At 38.5% G+C, this 9,873-nt stretch overlaps 1 non-coding gene across 1 annotated transcript; it reads right to left on the minus strand.

The window, feature by feature from the left end:
- Positions 1-6,932: 6,932 nt before the first annotated feature.
- On the minus strand, positions 6,933-7,006 carry TRNAN-GUU (transfer RNA asparagine (anticodon GUU)). The gene has a single exon. It is a non-coding gene; the product is annotated as a tRNA-Asn (tRNA).
- Positions 7,007-9,873: the final 2,867 nt, after the last annotated feature.

A 9,873-nucleotide genomic window follows, 5' to 3' on the forward strand; every position in this document is an offset into this window, starting at 1 on the left:
TATTCTCCTAGGAGAAAGTCATTTCCCTAGTGCCTCTTTAACTATTTAGAAAACCTTACAATAATAGCTTATCATTAGCATAAATATTAGAAGTAATAACCAACCAAAAGATGATTGGAAGCATAATTAAGAACACTACGCATTTTTAGTTTAGATAGGAATCCAATTCCAAATTCTAGCTCCCTGTGGATTCGATCCCGACCATCTAGGGTAATCGCTGCTTCGGTCGCTCTCGCCACTTTGTAGTGGTGTAGGGTTGGCCCTGATCATAAGCATCAGTATCATTAGTCCTAGCCGGAAGACCTCTTTTTGAGACTAACTCCTACTCAAAGGACTTAGCAATTTCGGCGTCAAAATCTATGACACCTGTTTTGGACTCTTCCAAGGTTTTGCTCCTCATGATATACATAGAATGTGTTTTCTCAACAATGAGGGAAGCCGCTCGGTGTTGAAGTTCTTCTTTAAGTTGATCAGCCTCGGCAGAAAGATTCTGCCGCACGGATCTAACGGATCGGAGACTAACATCGAGATGACGGATAGTAGAGCTGAAAAGTCTATTATGCTCGATGGTCCTTTTATACTTGTCCTCCAACTAGGCATATTTCACCCCAGCGGTAGCAAGCTCTTCAGTTTTGGAGTTTAAGGCTGCCTCAAAATTGGTTAATCTTTCAGCGGAGGTACACTCGCGATCGGATGCAGCAAGAATGACACTATGGACCTCAAGCTATTTGGCCCTAGCCTCTTCAAATTGAACCCTCAGTGGGGAGATCTCTTGGATAAGGGTCTCCACTTCCTACTCGCTTTGCTTCAAACGAGCCTCCAACACAACAACCTTAGCAGCTTTGACTTCCAATTCTCCCGCTCGGTCAAAAGTTGATCTCGCTCGGAGATAAGTTTCGCCTTTTTCCGAATCAACTTTTGGAGGCCCTCGGAAAAAAGGAAATTGGCATGCAAAACAAGAAAGGCAAATTCAAAAATAATACTAAATTAAAGATAGAGGAAATGACAAAAGAAATGAAGAATATACTGATGTGATGTTGCGCATAGCATTGTTCAACAAGCACTCTCCCAAGAGAGCCTGCATCTTTTCCCACTCTTTTTCTGAAGCCAGAGGCTTTAGATAGTTAGCAAGTTCCACCGGCCGGGATAGCAGATTGCATCAGATGGAGATCGAGAGAGTAACATTCCTTTGCGGATCTTCTGAAGGGGCGGCATAATTTTGCGCCAAATTCCCATGAACTGGGAACTAGTGAAGAGAACATCCTCTTCTCGGACAGATGCAACCGGTGGATATGATGTAGCAGTTGCTGGTAGAAGAGTGAGTGAAGAAGGTGATAAAGTTGATGGTGTTGAAGGATGAGAAGCAGCTGCGGTAAATGCATTGCTGGTTGTTTGTTGCTTATCAACCGAAGACGGCAGGGGCTCGGTACTCAGCCTCACGGTACCGGGTGCAGCGACTGGGATCGGGAAACATGAGTTGGCATTATCTACCATCTCAAACTCCCCCAAGGCGTCGAGAGATCGTCCTTAGTTGGTGTAACTAACTCAACAGGTTAAGCATTTTGTTGAGTTGATGAGGATCTCCATCTTTTATGTAGACAAGCTCCTTCATCACTAGTTTCTCCATCATCGTCAATCATCATGGTATATACGGCCGGCCCTAGCAGAGGGCTCGTTAACACAACTTCTGAAGATGGATCGGGGGAGGCATTCTTCTTCCTCTTATTCTTTCACCTAGCTGCGGAAGAACATCTTCTTTTTGGTTGCTTGTTCTCCGGCCGGGGACTCCGAGAAGTAACACTTGCACCAGAATCAGCCTCTGAGACACCTGTTCGAGTAAGCGCCTCCTGAAGCAGCCTCGTCGCATCAACAGGATCAACAAAAACGTCTTCCTCATGGACGACATTCGAGCCCTGGGGTAGACCTGAATTTGGAAAAGAGAAAAAGTATTAATCTATTTCCTCACACAAAATGCAAAGACGATATGAGTACAAGTTACCATGATTTTTGGCCCTCGACCCGTATTTAAGGGCTAGTTCTTTCCACGTGCGGGTTTCGGGGTAGTGACTGTTGATACCCAATTTTTTCCTATATATTTTATAGACATACATACTTTCAAAATAGCATATATACGCATATATAAGTATGCACAAGGTTTTTATAATTTTTCTATAATTTTAAAAGGCTTTAAAATGATTTAATTCTTCCTTTTTTTTACTTATAAATTTCAATAATTATCCTTCAAATTATTGTTGTGATAATTTAATCATCTAAACCCTATATTTATGCCAAAATATTGCTTAAATATTTTTGTGTATTTTTTATAATTGCATTTATATTTTTAAGCCAATTTGCATATAATTACAATATTAGCCTTATTAATGTACAATTACGGTTTATATGTATAAAATGATCTTCTATATTTTTAAAATGTTAAATATATATTTTAAATTATTTTAGTACACGAAATTATTTTTTAGAAATCATCTATTATTTATTATAAATTATATAGCGTTAAATTGATTATTTAAAACTTAGCCAAATTATATTTCAATTTTAGCCTCAATTAAACCCAATACCCCAGCCCAATTTCAGATTAAAATACCCGACCCAGGCCTTAATTACACCTACTCGACCCAAAACCCATCAAATCCTGGGCGTTAATCTAAAAGATCAACGGCCCTCGTTCATTCTTTCCTTTTTTAATTCTAAACGACCCCTAACCCTAACCATTTCTCTACACACCACTACCCTAAGATCCTCTCTGCTCTTAAAACACTCTCAACCTAACTCTAATCTTCAATCACCGACCTCCCATCTCTGGCCATCTCCAGTGACCTCTCATCGTCTCTTAAGCCTTCAATGGATCCTCTCATGTCATGCTTGCCTTCTCTAAGGTATTCAAGGGCCCAGGGCCATGCCGACTTGCATCTAGGGTTCATCACTCGCCTGTTCTTGGCTATTCCAGTGTGATTTCAAGCAAAATCATGCTGTATTTGCTACGATCCTTGGGTTTCTGGACAAGTTTCTTCATCTCTATATGGGTTCTTTCGAAACCCTAATTTCTTTTCTATACCTCCTAGATCTGTACAGATCCAGGACGATTTGAGTTTGTTTCTTGAATGTTTTACACTGTCCTTGAGGTTCTTTACAAAAATCATGTGGTTTCAAGTGTTGTTTGAAGACGTGCACTTATGTGATATGCTTGAGGAGGTAACTGTGAGCCTCTAACTTGATTTATATGCAGTCCCAAATTGTTCTTGCATGTCGCTTAGAATTCTCTCCTTTTAAGCACCTTAAAGGTTGTCTAGAACTGCCCAGCTTTAAAGGTCCTAAAACCCTCCAGGACCACAAAGAAGGGACGAGTAGTGCACGTGTAGGACATTGTCAAGGTTATTAGAATGCTTTAGGCTATGACCAAGGGGAGGGACTTGGGTAGAACGGGACATGATGACTACGCGCTAATATCACGTGTAGCCCCTCATTGAGAAGTGTTTATTGGGCATTGCGTGGGGTGATTCTGTAGGCTAACCAACCTAGGACCCCTCCTTTCCAAAAATCCTTTTGCTTTACTTTTCTATATATACACAAAATGTTCAAAAACTTTGTCTTATTATTTGGGTTATACAACGTCCAACGTGTTTTACTTGCAATTATTTGTTTCAACTACTTATTTGTTAATGGACTAATCCATAAATATAAGTTCGGTCGGGATCCACAGTTGTGGACCAAGAGGGGTGACTAACACCTTCCCCTCAAGGTTATTTCGAGCCCTTACCCTAAATCTTTGGTAATGCAAACCAATCCAAGAGTTAATCGCTCTAGGTGCCCTAACGCACCATAATTCGTTAGATGGCGACTCTTCAAAATACCCAATTCCCAAAAGGAAATAAGTTATTACCCCCCATAAACGTCGAAAACCCGGACCTTTTCCTCCCCGTAAAAGGGGAGGGAGAAAAAGGGGGCACGATAGTGACATCCAATATTTTCTGAACCTACTGGTTCAAGCCTTCAGCCCTAGGTGGAACCCATCGAGTTGATGTAACTGACGATAGGAGGAAGGTCTATAGGGATATGAGAAAATTTCTAATGAAAGAAATATTAAACAGGGAGCTCACGAGTGCAGTTCCATGATTTTGGAAAGGATAAAGCCGTAGCCGGAATGATATCATTGGTGGCAACTATAACAAACTGTTCCATCCACCCACGGAAGTTGTCATCATCCATGCTAGATAATAGAGCATGGTGGCCGCGTTTGCTGAAGTTTATCATCCCCCCCCCTGAAGATTTTGGGGGAATAGAGGTTCATCATGTGATCTAAGGATAGCCCCTCTCCCGTTTCTTGGAACAGGCGCCGAAGACAAGTAATCGTCCTCCACACTGAAGGACTTACTTGAGCCAAACACACCTTATAGCGGAGACAGAACTCCGCAATGACGGAGCCAAGCTCTCCGCTTAGAGAAAATGCCCCCAAAGTAAAAGGATACGTGTAAAAGTATGTAAAACCCTCCTTGAGTAGCGTTACCCACTCCGCCAGATCAGGAGCGATAATGTCTAAACCCTTGCAACAAGAATCTTCCTTCACATCAGGAATACTAGAAGAACGAATAGAAGAAGGGTATCTGCCAACAACCCATGTACGAGGGTTAGCAGAAGGAAACTTCTCTTCGAAATCTTTGGTGGTAATCAGGTTCTTTGGGCGATGAAACTCACCGTAGGGGGAGCGGCATCATCAGCTTTGCCTTTGTTCTCTAAAGAACTAAGTTTTCTTGAAAAGGAAGTCATTTCTTATAAGAGGAAGAGTTTTTTTTCTCTCAAAGAAGGAAGTTAAAGAAAGGTTGCGGTCGAAAGATGAATCGAGTAACGGAAGTCTTAGAAAATTCAGAGTATTAAAAATGTAAATTAAGGAAGTTGATGCGTATAAGTAAAGGTTTAGACAGCTAAACTCGTGGCCATAATTACCTCGATAGCCGGTAAATATTATACTGAATCGTCGGATGACATGTGTTCGGGGCATTAAATGCGCAGAGACGTACGTCTAATCAACCGTCATAAGCTTTTCAAAGGGGGGCCGTAAAATTCCCGCCAAAAAAGAATGTTTCTACTAAGTTACAGGTGACACAAAGTTATGTCACCGGAAAGTAGGAGAACTATCTGTACAGGGTTAAATATGCTATGTTAAATGATTGCATAAGAGAGTGACACGTCGAGCCGAAGATAGAGGATAGTTAAAACCGAAGACAATTATTCTATCTGTTACCGGAAATAATGTTGCTCATAAAGATGAAATAAATGTCTATCACCCGACAATATTTAATGAAGAATATTCTACAGCATTTAATATACTGCTCGTTATAAAGACTGTCATTTATGCCCGTCATTACACATTCTTCAACGACCATCATAATTGACATTAAAAAGGGCACGATCCTAGGACCTTGTTCCCTAGGTGCAACTATAAATGGTGAGTCCTATTATCATTGTATGGACACAAATTTTCTGGCAAACGTACGCTATAATTTGATTTTATTGTTGTTGTACCTGAAAGCCCTACTCTCGGAACTACTGTTTCTTTTTCATCCAAGTCTAAATATTACATATTTATTCAATTCTTTTATTATTTTAGGATCAAATTAATTCACTTGTCTAGAAACCACGTAAAAATTTAACTGTACCGTTTTATGGGTAAACATATGTACTTAACAAATTTTTTAGTTTTACTTATATAAAAAATAAATTAGTGAATGTTTTTGTTTCACTATTAACCAAAATATACAATCCGTGTCTGCCTTCTTGCAGATGAAACCTAAAATAAGATATGTATTAGTTACCAACCTTTGTACAATAACGTTCAATATATTCTATCGGTTTGGACTAAAGGTGTTTATCGGGCGGGCTGGGACGGGCTGGACACAAAAATGGTCAGCCCGTTAGGGTTACGGGCGGGTTGTTAACGGGCTGAAGTGAACGGGCTGGTGGCGGGCTGGGATTTTTCGGGTTCTATAGGGCCCATACGGGTCGGGCTTTCGTATTTATTTTTTTAACTATCTTATATTTTTCTTTTTCAATGTTATTGATAGTTAAGTACTTAAGGGTTAAAATTAAAGATTAGAATTGAACTTTTAAGGGTTAGAATTAAAAGAACAAACTAAAAGTGTAAAACATAAAACATATGCATAAGTCTATATAAAAAATATTGAATAAGAGTATAAGACATTATGCAATATAAAAAATTCACAATATTTAAGTAACTTTGATATTTTTATTGAATAATATATAGTACTTCTAATTAATTTGCAAGTTCTTTTTTAATTTTTTAAATATTTGAACTTGCAAATTAAAAGTTTACAACAATTGTTAAAAAAAAAGAAGTAATAGTAAATCAAATGTTTTGCATCATCTTTGTAAGCTCTTCCATGTCAATGTGAGGTGCTTAGTTGGCAACGGTCAGATTTAATTTTAAAAAAATTAAAATTTAATCGGTTTAGCGGGCTGTCACGGGCTGAGGCCCGTTAAGGACCCGTTAAGGGCTTAACGGATTGTGGCGGGTTCGGGTACCCGTTTGGCGAAAACTTAACGTTACTAGCCCGCCCCCCGTCCAACCCGTCCCAACCTGCACACATATGAACAGTAACGGGCTGGACCGGGCTGACCCGGGTTGAACCGGGTTGTTAGCGGGTCAGCCCGACCCAATTAACACCTCTAGTTTGGACACGAAAATGGCATCTGCAGCCGTGGGATCGGTGAGCTGTTGATTCTCTTTTCTTAGCTTTGCTGACACGTAAAATTTATCTTAAGGTACGTTAATATCTACTTGAATGAAATGGCGTAGAATAGGGGGAAGAAGAAACTAATAAAGACTAAATTTTCAACTAAAGGAGTAATTACCAAGCAAGAAAGAAAGAAAAGAACGAAAAAAATGGATCTTCAAGCGCTAGAAGGAGGGCTTGAACCTCCGACCTTGTGGTTAACAGCCACACGCTCTAACCAACTGAGCTATTCCAGCAACCGTGCCCAGAGATTGCATTCATCTCTAAATTTTCTATTCTGTATATTTTATTTTGACCAAACCAATCTGAAGAATTAACCCTAATAGCCGTCCACCCAATTAATTAAACTAAAAATAGTCAGTTCAGGTATAATATATGCATAATATATGTATTATATGTGTATAATTATGTATAATCTATGTATATTGCTAGAAAAAGTAAACAATGAATATCGCCAGCTATTTATGTAAAGATCCCAACAAATATATCTTTATCACCGAGTAGGAAGTTTATTTTCTAATTTGGGCTCCTTGAATAATTATGAATCTTTTTTTTTTCGCTTTTGTTCCTCTTTTCTAATATTTGCCAAGAAACTGTCTCACAATTCAAGGCTCTCTAAAATTTAGAAACTGTTATAAAATAAAAGCAATGCAGTAAAATGTAAACAAGAAGAGATAGAGAGAATGGAGAAGTGTTTTCTTCTTTCACTTTGGTGTAATTTTTCATTGCAATTACATGGCCTTTTATAGGCATAAAAAGTAAAGACGATGGACATAAAATAGAAAATTTAATCTTTAAGTTATTCACAACATGGGCATCCAATGTAGCATCCAATGTAGTATCCAATGTAGTATCCAATGTAGTATCCAATGTACAAACTATTCATAACACTCCCCCTTGGATGTCCATGTAAGATAATGTGCCTCATTAAAAACTTACAAAAAAAATATTGGGATGTACATAGTTATTTAAAATATGCATTGCTTGCTGCCTCATTAAAAACCTTACCAGGAAAACCCAGTGGGACAAAACTTTGGTTAAGGAAAAGAGTGCAGCGTGTAGTTACTCCCCCTGATGAAAAATCACTTAATGTCTCGAAGACGACGCATTACAATCTTATATATCATCTTTTCAAATATTGAGGTTGGTAATGCCTTAGTGAACAGATCAGCCAAATTATCACTTGAACGAACTTGTTGTACATCTATTTCACCATTCTTCTGAAGATCATGAGTGAAAAAGAATTTCGGTGAAATGTGTTTTGTTCTATCTCCTTTGATATATCCTCCTTTCAATTGAGCTATGCATGCAGCATTGTCTTCATACAATATTGTTGGAATATTCTCTTTCGAAGAAAGACCACATGTTTGCTGAATGTGTTGAGTTATAGATCTTAACCAAACGCATTCTCGACTTGCTTCGTGAATGGCTATTATCTCTGCATGATTTGAAGAAGTAGCAACCATAGTTTGTTTTGTCGAACGCCATGATATGGCTGTACCTCCACTTGTAAATAAATAGCCTGTCTGAGATCGGCCTTTGTGTGGATCAGACAAATATACTGCATCTGCATAACCAATCAATGATGGCTTGGATTCATTTGAATAAAATAAACTCATATCAATGGTCCCTTGGAGGTATCTGAATATATGTTTAATACCATTCCAATGTCTTTGTGTTGGCGAAGTACTAAATCTTGCCAATAAGCTTACTGAGAAAGCTATATCTGGTCGGGAATTATTGGCAAGATACATTAATGCCCCAATTGCACTAAGATATGGTACTTCGGAACCAAGAAGCTCTTCATCATTTTCATGAGGTCGGAATGGATCTTTCTTTATATCAAGTGATCTCACAACCATCGGAGTACTCAATGGATGCGCTTTATCCATATAGAATCGCTTTAAAATCTTTTCGGTGTATGTCGATTGATGGACAAATATTCCATCTTTCATATACTCAATTTGTAGACCAAGACAAAATTTTGTCTTTCCAAGATCTTTCATTTCAAATTCTTTCTTCAAACAGTCTACTGTTTTTGGAAGCTCCCAAGGAGTTCCAATGATATTTAAATCATCAACATACACGGCGATTATAACAAATTCAGATCCAGACCTTTTTATAAAGACACAGGGACAAATTGGATCATTCTTGTACCCTTCTTTCAACAGGTATTCACTCAGGCGATTGTACCACATACGTCCTGATTGTTTCAATCCGTATAAAGATTTCTGAAGCTTTATTGAACAAGTTTCTCGAAAAATTTTATATGCTTCTGGCACTTTAAATCCCTCAGGTACTTTCATAAAAATTTCGTTGTCTAATGATCTATACAAATAGGCTGTAACAACATCCATTAGATGCATATCAAGTTTTTCCTGTACTGCCATATTTATGAGATACCTGAAAGTGATAGCATCCACTACAGGAGAATATGTCTCCATATAATCAATTCCAAGCCTTTGGGAAAACCCTTGTGCCACAAGTCATGCTTTATATCTAACGACTTCATTTTTATCATTTCGTTTTCGCACAAAAACCCATTTATACCCTACTGGCTTTATGCCTTCAGGTGTTCGAACTATGGGTCCGAAGACTTCACGTTTTCCAAGTAAAGTTAACTCTGCCTGGATAGCGTCTTTCCATTTTGGCCAATCATTTCTCTGTCTACATTCATTGACAGATTTTGGTTCAAGATCCTCATCTTGTTGTATTATTTCAACAGCAACATTATAAGCAAAAATGTTATCGATAACAATATTATTTCGGTTCCATCTTTTCCCGGTTGAGACGTAACTTATTGATATCTCTTCATTTTAATTATTTTTAGGTACCTGGACCTCCCCTAAGGTCTTATCATTTGTTACGTCTTGGGGCTCTTCTTGAGCCACTACCTCTGTGTTATGTTCACTTTGATCACTTGCTCTTTTTCTTCTTCGAGGATTTTTATCTTTAGAACCGATTGGTCTACCATGTTTCAAGCATGGCTTAGACTCATTTGCTTTAATTAATTGTTCTGTCGGGATATCAACTCGAATTGGAGCATTAGCAGCTGGAATGTGTGACTTAGTCACCCTTGGTAGGTTAGTGAATGCATCTGGCA

This window comes from Nicotiana tabacum, chromosome 3, assembly GCF_000715075.1.
Source record: "Nicotiana tabacum cultivar K326 chromosome 3, ASM71507v2, whole genome shotgun sequence".
Lineage (NCBI taxonomy): Eukaryota > Viridiplantae > Streptophyta > Magnoliopsida > Solanales > Solanaceae > Nicotiana > Nicotiana tabacum.